Genomic DNA, 21468 nt, shown 5'->3' with positions numbered 1-21468 from the left:
CTTTTAATTACACGCATCTTTAAATAAACCTCATTGCTAAGGCATGTTTATTACCAGCAGGTCATATAGTCAGATCTCGGTATTGTTAATTAGACATTCAACCTGCCAAGGTAAATTAAATGAGTATGAATAACAACCAAGTTGATCCTTGTCAGCCCTTTGTTTATGTCTTTCAGTATTTTGTGTGGTCAAAATCTATGAGACCATACATTTAATGGTGAAAGCAAGACCACAAGTCCCAGAATATAAAGTGTTTTTTGATTTAAAAAAAAAAAAAGACACTATAAGGTGTCAGACATAACATGGACCGATTAGGAGTTATGAGTAACAGGTCACTTGGATAATAATAATTGGATTCAAAACTGTTCTATGTTAAGCACTTCTGATTAAAGCTCAATAAAAAGAACACAGGTCTATAATCATAATGTAATAGCATTATTACTTAATAATAATCTCCATTATTCTTAGTCAGACTCGTCTCATTCATTACTCAGTTAGGTAAATCCCACCCGGGCCACAAAACCCCAGGAAAATGTTAAAAATGCAAGAGTCCCCCCACTCCAGCTGGGAGCCCTAAATGGGCAGGCATTTCCAGCATCCTCATGACGTACCCAAGCCAGAAGGGAAGTCCAGACTAGTCAAGGGAGGGTGAACAGGTTCTAGTGACCAGAATGAGGTGAGTAGAGTTATGAGTAATGAAGTTATTGGTCATTACCACTACGCTCGTCATCCTTGTCCCCGTAATTATTCAATTTAGAATACCATAGTCTCAATCTAGTCACAAAAAACACACCAACATGGCAACCCTTTGGAACATTTAAGCATTCCAAGCACAAACAAGGCATAATTAAACAGGTGGTACCCACACCAACGCTCAACCAATCTGCCACATATCCAGAAGCCCAAAGCAGGAGAAGGAAATGAAGTAAGACCCCTTCCCACGAAATAAAAAAGACCAGGAGTGGAAAAACATAGCATCAAAACTGAGCAAAACAACCCTGAACTGGCAATCAACAAGATCAAATAAGTGGTCAACTCTGAAACAATCAAAACTCTACAAGCTGCCAGGGAATGCATCCAAGGCTGGACTAAAAGAAACAAAATTAGTCTTGACAAAATACTAGAAACCAACCCCATTGCAGGAGGTCATGATAAGTATGGGGCCATTAAGGCCTTCATGGATGCTTCATGACAGCCCATCCACCTCAGAAAGTAGCCTCATGACATGAAGCCCAAACATAAAATGCCAGAGTGGCAGAGTGGCCACTGCAGCTCTGAATGCAAGATACTCCCCTGCAAGGAGAAGGAGAAGGAGAGGAAGCTGGAAAACCATCAACAGAAGTCAGGGAAGCAGTGAAGCAAGGGACGCCTGCCCCATGGAGCTCCACACATGCCCATCCAGCGTGCTACCACACTTAAGGTGTTCACTGGACTGGAAAGGTGTAGAAGGTGGCCCCTACAAAGATAAAGGCCCTCATTATGACCCTGGTGGTCCGAAGACTGCCAAATTACAAGTTCGGTGGTTTGGCCGAAGGCAAACTGCCGATACTCCGCCCATCCTGCCGCTTTTCTGCGGTCCGCCGGGATGGAGGATAGCACCTCCAGCACAGGGGATGGCGTATTACCACTAGCGGTATTACGATGCAGGAGACCAACAGCATTTTTCTGGCGGTCGCACCGTCAGAAAAAGATGGTAGTCTTGCATCCTGGTGACAGGAATAAGCATTCCTGTCGCCAGGATACACTTGCACACACTTCCACATACCTACATGCATGCACTCACACACTTCTACACACAAACAAAAACACCCCCAGTCACCCACGCAAGCACAACATACATACACATTCACACTGAAAAAAACATACACAAACACCGCTGACACCACACATTCACTCCCCCGTCCAGCACATACCCACATTCTCACCCCCTGCCCCCTCAACCGCATTCATCCATTCACACCCCACCCTCCTCTCCTGTCAGATGATCACTTACCTCGTCCGTCGAGGAGGTTGTCTGGGAGGGGACGGGTCCCGGTCCTTCCACCGCCAGCAGCATCCAGCCATCAGGACAACACCACACCGTATTACGGGTCGTAATATGCTTGCAGCGTCCTTTTGGCATGGCGGTGCCAGCAGTGGAAGCGCCTCATTCCCGTCACCCGCTAGCACGACTGCCTCTGGATTTCCACCCGATTTCGGGCAGAAATCTGACGGCAGTCGTAATGCGGTGATCTTAGGACCACCAGCACTGGCGGTCTTTTGGCGCCCGTGGCTTTGGTGGTCTTGTAAAAAGACCGCCAAAGTCGTAATGAGGGCCAAAGACTGGACAACCAGCAGGCACCTCAACACAGTTGAGCAAGATGCTATTCTGAGCAGAAAAATGTGAAGGCCCTCTCATGCCAGAGCAGGAGGCAGTGCAAATACAAATATTCAACCAAGCAGGAGAAAGTGGACAATCTACCCAGTGGAGAAGAACCACAGAGAAGACCATCAACCATGCCAAAGGGCCTCCTCAAAACCAAAAGGAGCAACACCCCAATTTGAACAAGCATTGGAAAAGCCAACAGGTCTTGCCTACGCAAGAGCTATTGGCTTTTCCAATGAGTTTTAGCCACATTGTTCATCAGCATGGCTGCTGTTTAGCATGGCTAAAGGTTAGTAACATAGATGACAATGACGTGGAGTGTCATACAGTGGAATGGTGAAGAGTGGAGTAGATTGTTGTAGAGTGGAGTGGCAGAGAGTGTTGTGATTTTGAGTGGCATAGTGTGGAGTCACATAGAGTGGCATACACTGGACTGGCACAGAGTAGAGTGGACTGGTGTAAAGTGCATTGGCATAGAGTGTTGCAGAGTATAGTTACATAGAGCGCAGTAGCATTGAGTACAGTGACATTAAATTCAGCGGTGTAGAATGCAGTCGCGGAGATAGAGTGGTACATAGAGCGCTGTGGTGCATTGAGGAATGGCGCAGAGTTGAGCGGCGCAGAGTTGAGTGGCACAGAGTTGAGTGGCCCAGAGTGGAGTGGTGCAGAGGAGAGTGGAGCAGAGTAGAGTGCAGTGGCATAGAGTGCAGTGGGTTAGAGAGGTGCAGAGTGGAGTGACGTAGAGTGGAGTGATGCAGAGGGCAGTGGCACAAAGTAGATTCAAGTGGCAGAGTGCAGTGGCAATGAATGCAGAGTAGAGTAGAGTGGCATAGAGTGCAGTGGCAAAGAGTGATGCAGAGTAGAGTAGCATAGAGTGTGCAGAGCAGATTATAGTGCCATAGAGTGCAGTGGGATAGAGTGGAGCAGTGCAGGGTAGAGTGGCATAGAGTTCAGTGGCAGAGAATGCAGTGTTGCAGAGTAGAGTGTCAGAGTGCAGTGGTGTAGACTGAAGTAGAGTGCCGAAGAAAGCAGTGGTCTAGAGTACAGTGCAGTGGCGTAGAGGGCATTGATATAGAGAGCAGTTGTGTAGGGTGCATTGGCATAGGGTGCAGTGGTTGAGAGTAGAGTGACGTAGAGTGCAGTGCCATTGAGTGGAGTGGCACAGAGTGGAGTAGAGTGGCATAGAGTGCAGAGGTGTAGAGCTGATTGTTTCAGAGCCAAATAAAGTGGCATAGAGTGGAGAGGTGCAGGGTAGAGTGCAGTAGCATACAGTGGCATAGAATGTAATGGCATATACTAAATAGTGCAGAGTGCAGTGGCATAGAATGCAGAGGTGAAGTGTAGATTAGAGTTCCGTACATTGTATTGGCACTGAGTGCAGAGGCATAGAGTGCATTGTTGCAGAGTGGAGTAGAGTACGGTGGCACAGAGTGGAGTTGTGCAGAGAAGATTGGTGTGGCCTAGACTGGAGTGATGTAGAGTGCAGTGGTAAAGAGTGCAGTGGTGTAGAGTAGAGTTACAAAGAGTGCATTGGCATAGAGTAGATTGGTACAGGGTAGTGTAGAGAGGTGTCGCGTGAAGTGGCATAGAGTGGAGTGGTGCAGAGTGCAGTGGTGTGGAGTGGTGCAGAGTAGAGTGGCATGGCATAGAGTGGGGTATTCATGGGGTGGAAGCACACTGCCATTACATACAACACATTTTCAATTGAAATGACCATTACATTTGCACAGACATAGAGTTTTATTAAGAAAACTATACAGTGCACTAACAAAAATGTGTGGGAATTGCATAACCTAGTTTACTGATTCATTTTGATCATATTAAGGGATTTGTTTCCAACACACTTCAGAAATAACAAAAAAAAATCCTTCATTTGCTCGTTCATGATTCTGAAATACTTCCACAGCTCATTTAAACATTGTTGTGTGCTAGAGCAAAACTCTTTCCCACCCCTAGTATCCAGCAAGATTGTCACATAAATCCTCTCACTTTGAAGTCAGAGAAAGAAAAGTAAAGAAGCGCCCTTGGAAGACAGCCCCTGACATTTGACCTCAGTCTTTGAATGCAAAGCAAATATGACAAGACAAGAACAAGAATTAAAGGCCTGTTAACAGAAATCGGGTTTGTGAAAGGATACAGAAAACACAGTTTGGGGAACAAGAGAGGCGAACTGAACCTGGAGAGCCTAACGTAAATAAATACAGCAAATATAAAGCCAAAAAGTGTGAGTTACAAACTACAAAGCCAATGGTAATCAACAATCGGAATACATTCCTAGCTCAACTTTCTGAAAGTTCCCAAGATGTCTGTAGCAAACCTGGTATGCTGCAACCTAAAAATGACCCTTTGAATGCATGGGATAGAAACCCCAGATAACCAGTGGGTAATGGTAGGAGAAGAGGGGAAACAAAAATATCGAAAGGCATCAATCCTGTCTGAGGCACACAGGAAAAGAGCTCTACAACATCATTTCCTGAGGAAATGGACAAATCCATTGAAGCCCCCAGCAAAATAATAACATGTTTCTTGACACCCGTGAAATCAACAGGAGTATGGAGACTGGACCCACCCTGCCACACCAGGCAAAACAGGGACCACAGCTCCCATGACCAGAAAAGCCTGAAAGGCTAAGGACAGAGTCCTCTCCTTGCCCAGATGATGCCAAGTGGCAGGCAGAGATGAATCTAGGATAAAGATAGAGAGAGATCGAGATGGTAGTCCGTACAGACCATTCAGAGGACATAATCATGAGACGCATGAGCTGACTCAGCCACGGCAACGGTTGAAAGCATACTCTTATTAGGAAGAATGGTCCAGGACCAATACCGACAAAAGCGCAGTGGCATTCACGAACAGCCTGCTTCTGGAGCAGAAGGGAACATCTAGAGTTCCTTCTCTAAAGTGAAAGAGCCTAGGAGAGAGACCGCCAACAGGATGCCGGAAGGAAGACTACTCGATAGAACTGCTGGTGCTGTAGCCTAAAGAGCATGGCGCAAAAAGCAGAATCCTGCTGGCCAGCCCCAAACCAGCAGATACCACTGAGCAACAAAGGACAACAGATGGCCCAGTAGGCCCTATACCTGTCAGAAAGCACCAGGCCACCAGCAACTCCCCCAGCCCAAGGTGAAAGTCCTGACACCCCAGGTGGAAACACCAGAGAGGAAGCAAGAGCAACCCCTGCGCTTACAGCAAAGCAAAATATAGCCTAGGAATACTCCTATTCAGCTGGAACAGCATGAGCTGATGGGGCGTGGGGGGGATGGAGCGGAGAAGTGCATCTGGTGGTTGTCAAGGACAATGCAGCAAGGGAGAAGTCACTGGGTTGCAATACGTCAGGTTCATAGAAACTGCACAGCTTCCCGCAGGAAAAAAACATTCCGACCACTCTCATGAGTGATCTGAAAATCCCTTGAGAAACATTGCTGTGTGCACCAAGGACCACCATGACAGCTGGGAGAGAGGTTCCCACTACCTCCCTGTTCGTTACAGTGCAGTGACTATCAGAGGTGCTATAGGTGAACCCTGGCCCACACAGATTCTGAAGCATAGAGCTACAACTTTGCCTGGATGCATTGCATCCAGAAAGAGCGGAAAATAATCGCAACTAGCTCAGAGTATTGTTGAAAACACAGCAGGCAAATGTCCTTGGAGGAGGACGCCAGCATATGCAAATACAGTAGCAGTGTGGAAGAAGTTATGGCAGGCAGTAGATTGCATAATCAGCAACATCAGAGCTCTACGCGGTATATGGCATTCTCGACCACAGCAGAGCTCTATGCAGTGGATGGCATTATCAGCCATTTCAACAGATGGTATGACCGGTCACATTAGAGCTGTACGCAGTAGATGGCAAATCAACCACATTAGCGCTCTACACAGCAAATGGCATTTTCAGCCACTTCAAAGCTCTGTGTAGTAGATGCCACTATCAGTCACTTCAATGATCTATGCAGTAGATGGGATGATCAGCTACATCAGAGCTCTGGATTCCAGATGGCTTTACCAACTACTTGAGACCTCTATGCAGTAGACAGCGTTATCAGTCACATCTGTGCTCCGTACAGTAGATGGCATTATCAAGCACATCAAAGTTCTACACAGTAGATGGTATCATCCTTAAGAGTGTCAGTACACTTTATTAAACAGAGTAATGGAATTGCTCACTTTCTTAATAGATTTGGTGGGGGTTCGAAGATGGAGGTCTAGGCAGCAAGAGTCGAGGTGAGTTAGCAGTGATAGGGAAAAAGCAGTAGTAGGAACTGCATGTAAAATAGTGTTCTGTTGTGGTTGATCTATATCCAGATAAGGTGTTAAAGCCATAGTTTTTGTTCTGACAATTGTGATTATTCTTTTGCCATTGTTGTCGACTAAACAATAGCCCTGGGTTCCATGGTCAGCAGTGAGATATGTTCTCTCTTCCAGCTGCCCTTGTCTCTAATAATGCCGAGAAACAGTTTTCTGGACTTCTCTGTGTAAAATATGATTTAGGTTCTAACCTTAGATGAGGGATCAGAATGTTCTTTAGTGTTGGGCCTTGTATTCTTCAACCCTGTTTCTCACGGTAGAAATATATTTGTCAGATTAATTTGGAATTAGGGGCTCCAAGGGCTTAGTTGGGCTAGATTGAGAACAGGCTATTGAGCTATTCTACGCCTATGCTTTGTGAGTGATGCACAGGATTTAGAATGTATTCCTGGCCTCTACTGGGAGCCAGTGAAATGTTGTTCCACTTTTTGTAGGGTGACACAAAGACTGGCCACTTATTTGTGCCCCTACTGAAGTTTGTTTTGGGTTTTTTGAGAAGGCTGATAAACACATTGTTACACTAGATCAATAACGCAATCACTAAAGATTTAGTTGCACGTTGTTTTTCTAGAACATTTTGTTTATCTTGGCTACAAGGTGAGGCTTATGCAACCAAATTGGCTCCAGAATATCTGGAAACTACATCAAGCTCCAACCTTAGGAGTCCTTTCTATTAGTGTCAGACAAATGGCTATTTATGCCTTTACAAAGATCATACAAACGACAGTTGAAGAGCCACCTGACAGTCAATACGATTCACACCAACTACTCAAAAAGTAGCAGTGTGTTTTAGGTTCATTTTAAGTGGGTGGTGTTTGTTAAAGAAATATTGTGTCTTGATTTGAAACCAGAACATGGATATTCTGGATATCCAGCAATGTGGTACTATTGTTTTAAATGGTGTAATCACAAGGTAGGGAAACACGGAATTTTTCTTTTCCAAGACATAAAAAAGGATTGGCAAATTCAATAGGTCTGGCCTTGACTGTTGCAAGTCATTTTTTTTTTGCAAGCATATGCCACAAAAATAACAATCAATAGGAGAAAATATGGGCAACCTGATAACCCTTTTATAGTGTGGGTATCTGTAATGTATAAAGCAAAGTTCTTGCAAGGGGATTACTTATAAAGATATTAGACCTGAGGTTACTAATTATCAAGGGGAATTAATTTAAAATATGGCATGTATTAATCATAAAACAAAGGTAAGACAAAACTGAGAAAAAAGAGAAACAAGCGTTTACAAGGACACATAAACAAATCATACATTTGGGCAACATTCAAAGAAATGGAATTGTAGGGCACAATAAAATAAGTAAAACCCAACATACATTAATCTTGCAACTCTAATCACAAAAGATCCTATCTAAAGTTCATAAATAGTTTGCTGATTTCTTTGCCCTGACTGCTTACACTCATGCTTGATTGTTCGGCAAAGCTTCATTAGCATTAAGTTCTCAAGTGATTTTTCACACACTAAGGCCTTAATTGATGCATTCATTTGCTCATTTTTAAACCAATGGTTTCAGTTGGCATACAACCACTACATTAGTTTGGGTCATTTTGAAACATCATATTAGTCTATGGTCCTGAGGATGGTCTCACGTACTCACGACTTATGAAACCGAAACATCAACGCTGTTCCACATCTGATTTGTTACTGACTGGATCCCTAAATTGCCTGATATGAAATTGAGGACTGTTCTTAGTTATCAAGAGAGTGGATATTACACGCGTTAATCTATGAATTTTGGATAGGAGCAATGTGATTACAGTTGCAGGATCAATGTATGATGGGTTTTGCTTAGCGTACTGTACCCTACATTTTCATCTCTTTGAATGTTACCCAAATATATGATTTGTTCATGTGTTCTTGTGCACACCTGTTTCTCTTTTCTTCTCTTTTTTGACTTTCCTTTGTTTTATGGTTAAAACGTGCCATATTTTGGATTAATTCCCCTTGATAATTAGTAACCTCAGGTCTACGTATCTTTATAAATAATCCCCTTCTTAGCAATTTGTCTCATACAAAAATGAAAATAGCAAACCTGCTGCTACTTAAACATGGCCACCAAATGCTTACGACTTTTTAAATAAAAAAAAAAAAAAACATTCAATTATGTGGCTGCTTAACTAGTAATGCTTTCAAACAACACCCCTTTCAGTTGTGCAATTAATGATACATAGGTTAAGGGGCTGACTGAAGATTATTAAGGGACAACTGTGAATGAAAGCTACAGATGGGAGGTTGGTACTGGTAGCTGAAGATGAGTTAATTAAAGCTGCTACTGCGGTACTTGTAATATAAAGGTGGAAGGAATTTGAGGCCGTAATTTGGTACAAGACCGAACCTAACACCTTTAACGAAGCAGATGATCTCTCATTAACCAGTAGAGTTTAACGGCAACCAGTGGCATTCAGGAAACTTTGTTGCTGTTGACGTGGTGGCCTGGGGGCATTCTGTTGATTCTAGGGTGAAAGACAAGGTGCGGAAAAAACCTGCTGTAAGGAGGATGGGAAGCATGGAAGGCGTACAAGGTATAAGAGGAACAATGATGGCACTTCCTGAGCATGGGAGTAACCAAAGAAACAAAGCCTACAGTACAGAAAGCAGCAATGACCATCCAAGGGGGCAAGACACATTCTCTCACCGCCATGTTGTAGCCTAGGGCCTCAAGCATATGTTGTAGATTGGAATATAGATTAATGAATATTGTGACACCTTATTATCATGTTCAAAATATCAAGGACCAAAATATTGAGATAAGTGACATAGGGAAGAATAGACTTATTATCCATAGTTCCACCTCTACGTACCTTGACAAAGCATGTATCATCAAGGTGCACAATTGTGTAATTAGGTATAGAAAAGCTATAAATACTTATATGTCAATATTTTTGTCCTCAATATTTTGGCGATGATATTAAGGTATAATAATATTTCCCACCCACTATTGTGGACCACACCCAAACATGTTTATGTTCCATTCTGTGTTCATGCACCCTGCTGTATACAAAGTATTGAAAGAGCTGAGTAGTGTGTTGACCTCAATGGAGTTGCCCAGAAGGGAAGGGATTAGTAGTCTTTGCCCCTCATTATGACAATGACGGTAAAAACTGCCTACATCCGCGGCGACGGCCGCCAAAAGACTGTCGCCACAGCTACCATCCATATGCCAAATTATGACCACAGCCGGATTTCCACCAAAAGAAGGGTGGAAATCCGGCTGTGGCATTCTGGCGGATGGTGGTAAGGTGATGCTGCTACCACCAGCAGCGCCACGCCAGTAGACCGCCGCCAGCTGTATTATGACAAATAATACGGCCTGGCGGTGTTCTGCTGGTAGCAGCACCCCATCCTGTCCCCTGCCACAAGATCCCCTAGATACAGGGAAGTATGGTTTCTGACAGGGGAGGGGTGTGGGGGGTGTTGTGTGTGTGTGGGGGAGGTGTACATGTGAGTGTGTGTGTGAATGCGAGTGTGTGTTTAGTGTTGTTTGCCTGCATGTATGAAGGTGTGTGAGTGCATTCATGATTGTGTGTGAGTGCGTGTATGCATGGAAATGTGAATGCGTGTCTGCGTGTATGTTTGGATGTGTGTGCGGACGTGTGCGTGAATGAATGAATGCAAGCGTGTATGTCTGTGTGGATGAGTGTGTGTCTGCATGTGTGTGTGTATGGGGGAGGTTGGAAGGGAGGGGGAGCTGAATGAGAGGGGTCTGGGGGGTGTCTGGGGAGTGTTGGGGGGAGGAGGGGGCCTCCTATCAGTGACAGGGAACGAATTACAAACGCCAGAGAAACCATGGCGGTAGGCAGGGTCATGATACCGCCGGTGGCACAACAGCAGCCGCCGGACTGGAGATTCCTATCTCTAGCCCAGCGGCTGCTACCGCCATGGCGGTCGGAGAGGTACACTGGCAGATTGGCTTCAGCCAATGTCATAATGTGGCGGTAAGTACCGCCAGCCTGTTGGCGGTACTGCAGCCACATTATCTCTGACCGCCAATGTCATAATGAGGGCCTTTGTCTCTAACTTTACAAGAAAAAGGCACTACACCAACTATATCAAATTGGTTTTTCTACCAACGACAGAGGTCACCTTTTGCTCATCGAGGAGGTTGCCCCACAAGATGTTAAAAGGGGAAAACTCTTGATACTTGTCTTAGTTGCACCTTATGTGTGGCAGCTGAGAGGTCTTGGATAAGTGACCATCAAACAAAAAAGATGTAGTGAGTAAAAAAATCAAAAACCAAGAATTCACGGGGTGGTAAAGCAGTGAACTTTTTCCCTCGAAATCTTTTCAAGCAACACTTTGTCACAACTTAAACCTCCTTGTAGCTGTACTCTCCAAGCCACATGTCACATACCCTAGCCCTTGTTTCCCACACCCTGCACCCACCCCATCCATGTTCGGCTACCTTTTGCAGACAGACTTCTTACAGACTTACCAGGAACACCGCCCTCCCCACACCATAGTTTCTCATAATTCACCTCTCTCCTCTAATGCACTCTGTGCCATCTTTGTATGCTTCCCCTGTGTAGTGCATGCTATGCATTCATAGCTAGGTTTAAGCTACTTATTCATTTATTTATTTACTAATTTGAGATACAGTGCATCCTGTGCCCACCTTTGTGTGCTTCTTTCATGTAATCCGCTCCATTGATTTGACAATAGGCTTCTGCCATTTATTTACTTATTTGAGAAATAGTGCAACCTCTGTCCATTTTTGTATGCTTCTCTAATGTAATGTGCTCCATCAATAGGTAGATAGGTTTTTGCTTAATATTTATCTGTGTAGTTATTTATCTGAGCTATTTATCCAGCACAAGCTTTGCAATGCAAGCAATGGAGGTCGTCACCACAGTTTATAAAAAAAGTATAACTAAGGAACATATGGGCGCTGGACAGAGATCATCAGTTTTTGAAATATAAGTAAGTTCTGAGTAGGTAAGTTCTTTTATGGAAGCCAGCAAGTTGTGATAGAGTTTATGTTATCCGATTTTGGCACCTGGAGTGAGGTGTGCTGCTACATGGAGAATAACTTTAAGTGGGACGATGGATGCTTTGGGTGGAAACGCTAACAAAGCATCGCCACTTCCACACTGTGACACGACTAGCTTACACCACTATTCTGAACTCAGAGGAAGGAAAAGTAGGTTCTACCTGTGGAAGATAACTTGTAAGGGGATGGTTTTAACCCTTTTTCAGAAGAGGGCTACGTCTGCTGCCTGAGGCCTCAATATGTGAGTCGTTTGTACCTCTATGGGTATTTCTGCTGTCTGTGACCTTGTCCTATAATGTCGAACACACCTGAGGGATAGCACAGCTCTGAGTCCTAATCATGTAACATCAGGTGGACCTTAGGGACAGCTTATCTGCCCGAGCCTATGGGATAAGTGTAAACTGATGAAAAGTTCTGGTGGCTCAAGCTTGAGTCTAGCAGTTCTTTTCAGCCGGGACAACTTTGGTGTATGAACCTGTAGGGTGCCTGCAGCCCCAGGAATACATTTAACGTCTGGTACCTCAGCTTATGTGGTTTGCGTCATTTGAGTCGTAGGTGGAGAGGTGCAGTCCATAGCGGAGCCTGTGACGTCTGAATGAGAAGCAGCTGTGAATAGCCGTGGTTCTGAGAAACTAGCATGGTGGTGCTCCTTTGCCTTTGTTTCTACAATATTGTAAACTCTGCCCTGTTTTGATAAATTAGTGCTTTTAAAACCCTGTGCATTCCAGAGTAGTCCATTGAGGTTACATTCCCAGCCCACAGGCCAGCCCAAGACGTACTCCCCCTGCTCTATCATGCGTTCAAGGGCACGCTGTGAAATGCCCCACTGAGCCTTTGAGCCGAGCTTCAAGTTCTGTGCAGAAGGCGCAGGCCTGGCTCCAGCAGTAGCCGGCCGAGGCCCCACGAGGATGGAGGAAGCAGCAGCGGCAGCGATCTCCCGTCATGCACTGCGTCTTTCGCACCTGGCGGGGCTGATAAATCCCCTGATCTGCGCTCAGCATCCGGAAGGGTCTGCATTATTGATAAGCGAGCCCGGCCGCCCGCGTCCAAACTTCGGCAAGGCCAGTCCACGCACACCTCTCCGGCTTCTGGGCCTCCAGGGAGAGGGGAATTTAGGGTCCGAGACTGCAAGAGGCCGGAGGATCGTAAGGGGTTGAAAGAACAGATAGTCCTTTTCCGAAGCTTCGGCATTTGTTGGAAGAGGATCCGGCTCCGTCTAGACCGATTAAATCTCAGTGGGAAAGGGAGCAGAGCCATTTTATCGCCTCAGCTGCGATCGTAGAGGTTAACGCGAGACTCCGAGAATAAAGGACACATCTTCTGAGGGAGGAGGGCGCCTGTAAGGATGGTCTGCCCCCGCCCACATGATTAGTCTGCGGCAAAGCGCGATGAGGACTTTGGGGGAGGGTTCAAAAGACAAGGAAGCGTGAGGTATGCACCCCAACAGACTAAAGGATTCGTTGACCCAGAGAGGAGATGGTTTTACACGAAATACGGATTCATATCCCAAAAGGCGAAAGCCAGTCTCAGGGGAGACGGGTCAATCACCAGAAAAGAAGGTTTTATTCCAAATTAAAACACCTCAGCCTGAAGGATTTATCTTCCTGTTCAGGCGACTTTCTCCCCCAACCCACACTATAATGCGGGACAATATATCCGGATTAAAGGCTGTATCTTGCATTAACAAAACTTGATCCTGAAAGGGATAACAGAGATTCAGCTTCCAGGCAAGAAAGGAGCATCATGATGAAGAATTAGTTTACACGGGGCACAATGTTTGGGAATGGGGAGAAGCTCCCTCCAATAACAGAAACAAACTCAAGATGTAATGCTTTATTTCCAGTACAACACATGGATGTATTTCTTTTTAAGGGAAACAAGTCCCAGAACGAAGAATTAGTCATCCATTACAATACACTTCCTCCAGGAGTGGGGATTCAACTTCCAGTTAGCTGAATTAGCCATAAGGCGAAGGATTCATCTTCCAATGCAGATAACATTCTTAAAATTAGGTTCCAGCGAGACATGAAGGGGCAATAGTAGTTTACAAATAAAGAACTATCCTCCAGTGAATGGCACATTCTCTACAAATTGGGGAGGGGGGTGTGTGTCAAACCAAACAATATAAACTATCCAGAAGAAGGATTCATCTTCTAATCGAGAAAACTATCTCTAGGGCTGGGGATTTTGCATCCAACAATTGAAGTGGCTCCAGAATGAATGTATGAAGTATTCATCTCTCAGAAGTGGAAATGGGCCCCATAAATGAAGGTTTTGCTGCCTGACAAAGAACATATCTACAGAGGAAAGATTCATCTCTCAACAAATGAGTGTTTCAGAAAATATGATATTAAGGAATTGCAGGGATTCGAGTGAATGGGTTGGTGGGCATTTTATAGCTGGGGTAAGGGGTATTTTGAAGTAAGAGGTAAGATAAATTAACTTAAAGCCTGTGTGATGCAGGTAAGTGTGGGGGATGTTTTGGGGAAGGACTGTAAACATAGATCAAGTAACTCAACATACAGGATTTGTTGCTCAATCCATGAAGTAGCGGTGCCAAGCGCTGTTCACATATCTAAAATGTTGACCTTCAGAACAGGAAGGAGCAGTTATTCATAAATTGGCCATTTTGTTCTGAAAAGAAACTTAGGAGCGGTGAATGCTGTGTTGGCTCTTTCATTGAAGTGGGAGGCTGAAGAGATATGCTGCCTCATCTCCATAAATGTTAGACAGGTCCCTGTGAGTCTCAGACCCAGTGCTGATTAAAAATGGCCATTGAAACGGTCCCTATTTGGCCCATTATCATTGCCCTTAACTTAATTGGTAAAACCACTGATTAATTTCTGAGCAATTAATGTAATAAAGATAATCCATGTCATCGGCTAGTTCCTGTTTATATTTCACTATTTCACGTTTTACAAAATCTTGCATTCCATAAGAATGTTAGCTGTTTCCTGGATGTTGTTTTTTTGTATTTTTTCCTTGTAGAACATTACTCTTGTATAGGCCTTTAACTTAAACAGCTAACAATCATTATGGCTGATTTCCGGTATATGACAGTTGTGTCAAATATCAGGATGCAATAACAGAAAGCCCATAGAGGCATAACAATACTGGTCGGGTGGCACACTGCAGGAACCACAGACATTTATGTGTTTAACCAACGCCCTTAATTACATTTCCTGTGCCCCTTTTAGAGAACCCCCCCCCCCCCCCCCCCATTTTCAATCCCACTTAAAGCCCTGATAATGAGTACACATCATAGAAAGTGATGATTCTGGACCTGATGTAGAGTTTAGAGTTTTGTGTGACAAAAGTGACAGATATGACGTCACCTTTATTACAAGTGTCTTAGGATATATTCAGGGTCACTGGAATTATTTGTCAGGTGAAAGCCAAGTAATGCACCAGGCTTAACTAAACTTTCTGACAAAATACAAATTATGCAGCATAATGCTGTACATTGTGTGATAGTATTACCTCATGATTTTGTCATTTTATATATATAGGTACAATCTGGCCAAATGTTTCACCTCATGATAACCAGTTTTACACCCAAATACAGCAATAAGCAACAGAAACGTGACCAGTTAACCTATGCGCAGGCTCTTACACTGCGTGTTAGCACGTATCACTGGTTTTTAGTTACTTTTGAGACATTTATGCTTGAAACATTTTTTGTTAAAATTGCAAATTATGCAGCAGATGGTGGATTATGTGGCAAATAGGGCAAATCCATACCTATGTGGAAAATGCACCAACTATAAAATCACATATTGCACTTGCAGTGAGGCAGACAGGATATTTCTCACCTTTGTGACAGAATACCCATCTGCTAAACTCTAAATCAAGCCTTTTAATTGAAAACTACCCTTCCAAGATGCATAGTGTAGTTTTGTAACAATGGAGTTCCATTAGAAAATAGTTGAGCCTTATAAAGGTCACATTATTCTTTTTCCAGTGCAAGGCGCCTTCTCCATAAATAAAGAGACGAGACTCAAGAGCCCACTCACATATTTCTATGTTTAACCTCTAACAGAGTTAATAAATGGAGTCTCAACAAAACTGAGAATTTCAGGGAACATGAATTAGTCTCACTGTCCCCCCCCCCCCCCCCCCACATGGAGCGTGGTTTGTCCGTGCATCGGCAGTAGGAACAATGGTCCAGCAAGGGAGCATTGGGCAGCTGAAGCATTTGGGTCCTCCAATTATTCGGATGAAAACGTGCAGGAGCGGGGTTTGCTGGGTGATTGGAGGGGAGGGGCCGCTGGGACAAAGAGCCGCCTTTCAAAAGAAAATCCATGGCCAGTTGGCAACATCAAGCTTAGCACCCTACTCTCTTTAAATGGGGATTTTTAAGACCCACTTCTGGTTTTCCATTTTTTACTGATATGTAAACACAAAAGCACACAGGAAACAGCGTGTTATGATTGTGCATGTATTCGTTATTAAAAACGGAAGAATTCAAAAGTAAGGTCTTTTCTCCAAAGTGTCAATCATGATTGTCAGGCCATCATCTTTGGAGATTAATAAGAATGGGGTTTCCTTAAGTAGCTTGAGGCATGCACGTGTTTTTACTGAAATTCAAATTTTCTTGATGGATTTTTGTATCATGTGTGGCTGCTTCTATTGCTAAAACTGTGTAGGCATCCAAGAATAAATGCAGATTTGTTTGTTAAATAAATGTCAAAATATGCATTTTTCAATTTCATTTTTTACAGGATACAAAATTTTAAAAAATAAATATGGGTAAACACAAACAATGCTAAATATGGATAAATAGAGCTGAGAGTGCTAAAGAAAATACCGTAAACGATGCAACTTAGCCATAAGAGGTTTTAATGCCTGTGTGGCCTACTATCCAGAGCCCAGTGGTTAAAGGGAATGAGTACCTCTGCAGCCTCCTCTCCAAGACATAGTGATAATGCAGTGTGAGTGGCTCCCTAACTTACCCTCCACGATATGACGGTCATGCACCATGTGCAACTCCGCTGCCTAATCTCCAGAAAACAGTGGCCCCAAAATGTGAGTGTCTCTGCAGCCTACTCTCTAGGGCAAATTGGTCGTGGCATAAATGCCTCTACACCTAATCTTTAGGATACAGTGGTCTTGTGGCATGAATGCCCCTGTGGCTACTCTTTAAGATGTAGTGGTCATACGGCATGAGTGTCTATGCAGCCTACTCTTCAGGACATGGTGGTCACACGTCATGACTCTCTCTGCAGCCTACTCTTCAGGACATGGTGGTCACACGTCATGACTCTCTCTGCAGCCCATTCTCCAGGACATGGTGGTCACACGCCATGACTCTCTCTGCAGCCCATTCTCCAGAACATGGTGGTCACACGCCATCACTCTCTGCAGCCCATTCTCCAGGACATGGTGGTCACACGCCATGACTCTCTGCAGCCCATTCTCCAGGACATGGTGGCCACACGTCAAGACTCTCTCTGCAGCCTACTCTTCAGGACATGGTGGTCACACGTCATGACACTCTCTGCAGCCTACACTTCAGGACATGGTGGTCACACGTCATGACACTCTCTGCAGCCTACTCTTCAGGACATGGTGGTCACACGTCATGACTCTCTGCAGCCTACTCCTCAGGACATGGTGGTCACACGTCATGACTCTCTGCAGCCTACTCTTCAGGACATGGTGGTCACACGTCATGACTCTCTCTGCAGCCTACCCTTCAGGACATGGTGGTCACACGTCATGACTCTCTCTGCAGCCTACTCTTCAGGACATGGTGGTCACACGTCATGACTCTCTCTGCAGCCCATTCCCCAGGACATGGTGCTAGTACCTGTGCCACCTAGTTTCCAAGACGCAGAAGTCACACAGCATGAATGCCTCTGTGCCTACTCTTCAGGACAAAGTGGTCATATGCCATGCATGCCTCTGTGCCTACTCTTCGGTATGCAGGGGTCATGCTGCATGACATCTTATGCAGCGTACCCCTGGTGAAAGTACCTCACGAAGCATGTGTAAATGTGCATCTACTCTTTGGGAGACAGCGGTGTGGCATGGAGTGGATTTTTCTGTCGCCTGTGCTAACCTTGGTGCCAAAACTGGGCTGCAACATTGTTGTATTTTTCCACTCTGAAAAGCAACGGGATAGTTCTGAGATAAAGTGCTTCTTTAAATATCAAAAACTTTAACACAAAACGCTGTTTTATACAGAGCTAACCCACCAAAGCCTGAAAACACTGGTGATAGACATTAGTTATACTTAATGAGTGGTGTTCAGACTATAAACTTCAAAAGGGTGTCATGTGCAGTAAATTCAACAACCCAGCGAGCTGTTTTATTTCCCTTCTGTTCATTAGAAAATCCAAACCCAATTTCCAGGTCTCAGAAGATCCAATCAAGTGGCTCGATCAGTGTTCAAAAAGTGTGATAAGTATTTAAAGATCAGTTGTCAATCCCTGTGACCACCACAAGAATGTGTTTAAAAATACAAAACATTTAAGTTAGAATAAAATGTCCTAAATACTCTTTCTCTGTCTCATACCACAAAATCATGCAGTTGGTCAAGAAACTGTGAAAATTAGCCTTACAAATAAAGCACACAATTGAGAGTTATGCGTTGTCTCAAACAGTAATGTTTTTCTAGCCATTATATACAGTGCTTAGTTTGTAAAACAAAAAGTGTCAGGGCCCAAATTTTGCTAAGAGCCCACTAGTGACAAATGTGTGGGTTGCCGAATACTGAGGTTATCTCGTCTTTATCTCACCTCATGCCTCTTTCATCCACCACCATGTTCTCGACGCCCTGATATGGCACTCTCATGGGGTCCTTTTCATCCCTGCTCTCCCCCTCTGCCAATGTTTTTCTGTCCTTTCCTTCCATTCCTCAAACTGTCCCTTTTCTGCTTTTCTCTCTCTTGCTACTGGTCCCACAAACATTAACACCATTGGTACCCACCTGCACCCATTGGCTCAAATTAAGTATCGACTACACAGGGCCATCAGGGTGTGAGGTAAACACTTGCTTATGAGAAATGTAGCGATCTGCTGGCCATCGTTTACAGCTCCGGCAAAGGTAACTCAGCATTTCATCCTTCTAAATCATCAAATAGAGTACCTTTAAATTGGGTAATAGTGACACCTGTTATTTACAGTGCTTAGACACAGCAGAAGCGCAGCATGAAGCACCATCTATAAACAAGCTATCATTGCTATGCTGTTTCTGCTCCTCTAAAGCACTACTCAATTTTCTTTAAGCACCCCCTAACCTGAGCTCGGACGAATACTTCCTATGAGAACTTTTTTTCTGCACACAAAACACATCTTAAATAAATAAAAAACGTTACGGCAAAGTTTTTACCTGTTTAACGCAGCAGCACTAAAATTCCAGGGACCGCGGGAAACGGCACATTAGAGTGTTGTTTTTTAATACAAGTGCCACAACATTGTTGCAGAAGACTGTTAACAACAATACTAGATGGGCTATAGGACCAATCAGTGAGGTCTTTCTTTGGGTGAGATCTGAGTGAACAGCCATCTCAGTTATTCAGTGAGTGACCCTTTCTTCCTCTTGCACTACACTCCTATGCTTTACACCTTGGTTTGCACTATACATGTGTATTCCTTGCAAACACATCTTCACGTCACAATTAGCAGTGTTTTTGTTTTTTAATAAAATACGGTATTATTACCCAACATCAAGCAAGCTACGACCTGAACCTGCTTTAACAACAGTCACTCGGGCCACAGAACTAACTGCAAGGACAAAGCAGCGCATCTATCTGAGCAGAAGCATAGCAAGGACCGTACCCCTGAGCTACAACTACAGGCTGCAGAGAATTTCTTTTCATCACTTTCTTGACTTGCCAAAACAATGACATTGGCTGCTGCCACCTATTGTGCTGCCCGCCGCCGATCTATGGTCTCCACGCCGCTATCGGTCACTTACTTCGGGATGTGTCAGAGTCAGCGGGGGGAGGCCCGCAGCCTCCCTCCGGGCCCACGGACCAGGGTGCGGTGTCCCACAATCCGTGCCGGAGGCTCCACCAATCCCTTGCGTCCTCTGCAGGATCGCAGCCACAGACGCACCCGGCCCGCACCCTTCTCCCGCTCGCCGGCTCTCCCCGGCTCCGTCTGAGAGTTCTGCCCGCGGACGCGGGATGTTTTAATCACCGGGTTTGTATTCATTACGCTCGGTGCCGTAATTATACAACTCGCTCGCTATCTCCTGCCGTCCCCTCCTCCCAGCAGCAGCCGTCGCCCTGGCAACCGGATTAGCGATTCAGCAAGCACTGGATGGAGCTGTACACACTGAGCCACGCCGGTGGGGGCATACATTTTGGGGGTGCGATTGGAAGGCGTACTTTCTATGGCGAAAGCATGAACAAAATATCGAACAGGCTCAGAGAACTCGCCCCGGGAAGTGTAAACTCATTATCCCCATATTCCCACAGGGCTATTTCAAGAGCCAAGTTTTATTGTTGGGCCAGTGTGTCAAATCTCACACTTTTTTAAAACCATCATTTGTTTTGTGCACGCGTGTGATAAAAGAAACACACGCACAGCTGGATTCTGCCGGAAACTCAGTTTCTGATCTTTGGGTCCGACCCCTAATTATAACCAAAGCATGACTTCAAACGGCTTTGAGGCTATTATCGCGCCTATAAGGGCTTTCATTAAGCCTAGGGTGCAGGAACAGGTGCAGGGTGAGTTCCTTCTGTGAGAGCTGACACTGTGCCAGTTATGAGCAGGGTCACTGGAATTATGCGGCAGGGGAGGCCCACATTATGCGGCAGAGTTGACAAAATTATGCAGCAAGAAAAGGCAAATTATGCGTAATGGGGAAGATTTTGTGACAGTATTACTACGATATTTAGCGATTTTACACGTTCACATTTCTGGACAAAGATTTTACCCCCTTGTATAGACTCAACACCCAAAACAGCAATAAGCAACAGATAGGTTAACAGTCAACCTTTGCAAAGGGCATTATAATGTTGGACACAACGTGTCGGTGCATTTTTGTTATATTTTGATCCACAATGAGCTAGAAACATTTCTTTGTTAAAGTTTGCAGATTATGCACCAAATGATGGATTAAGTGGAAAATCCACAATTATGCGGAAAATACAGAGGCTGAAAAATTGTTTTGTTCCAAGAGCACTTGTTATAAAGTATAAAATGGAGGGGAACCTATCTCATGTTGCAAGATAAGCTGCTGTCCGCAGTCTGCAAATGTTTCACCACATTAGTAGAAATCTAACACCCAAATACAGCAATAAGAAACAGATAGGTGACCAGTCAACCTTTGCGAAGGCCTTTCTACTGCACGGCAACACATGTTGTTGCATTTTTGGAAACGTTTGACCCGTTGTAGTGAGAAACAACTTTTTGTTAAAATTTGCAAATTATGCCGCAGATGATTGATTATGTGGCATATGTGGCAGATTCTCAATTACCTGGAAAATGCTGCAGCTACAAAATCACATAATTCCAGCTGCCCTGGTAGTATAGTAATAGGAGGAGGGGCACCTGTCTTCCAGTAAAAGGTATTGCTGCTGCCCACTGTCTGCAAGGGTTACAGGTGCAGATGGTGCTGTCCCTTCTGGTGTAATACCACTGTGTGCAAAGTATAAACTGTAAGAGATGCCACTGTGTGACAGTTATGAGTTCATAAGGGACAACTTGTCTGTTAAGGTACAAGAGATGGCATTATGCTCAGGGGTGAACCACAAGGAGAACAGAGTCTCCCAACTTCACTAATTTTGCGATGTGCAGTGGTAAACTGGCTGTGCTCAGCTGCCGCCCCCACTTTCTGAATCT

The 21468-nt window shown here is 44.5% G+C and overlaps 1 protein-coding gene across 4 annotated transcripts in view; it reads right to left on the bottom strand.

Annotated features, from left to right (window-relative positions):
• Positions 1–19887, bottom strand: part of RAP1GAP (RAP1 GTPase activating protein) — a 431870-nt gene extending 411983 nt beyond the window's left edge. For 2 of the 4 annotated variants that reach the window (XM_069240086.1, XM_069240089.1), the window contains exon 1: positions 19595–19781. The gene's annotated coding sequence lies outside the window, so the exon portion shown is untranslated. Of the gene's footprint in view, positions 1–19594 lie in introns of all 4 variants that reach the window. The other 2 variants (XM_069240088.1, XM_069240087.1) reach the window with 2 other exon arrangements.
• Positions 19888–21468: the final 1581 nt, after the last annotated feature.

Source organism: Pleurodeles waltl, chromosome 6 (assembly GCF_031143425.1).
Source record: "Pleurodeles waltl isolate 20211129_DDA chromosome 6, aPleWal1.hap1.20221129, whole genome shotgun sequence".
NCBI lineage: Eukaryota > Metazoa > Chordata > Amphibia > Caudata > Salamandridae > Pleurodeles > Pleurodeles waltl.
Note: the sequence above shows the minus strand (reverse complement) of the source record. Positions and strands in the feature narration are given on the sequence as shown.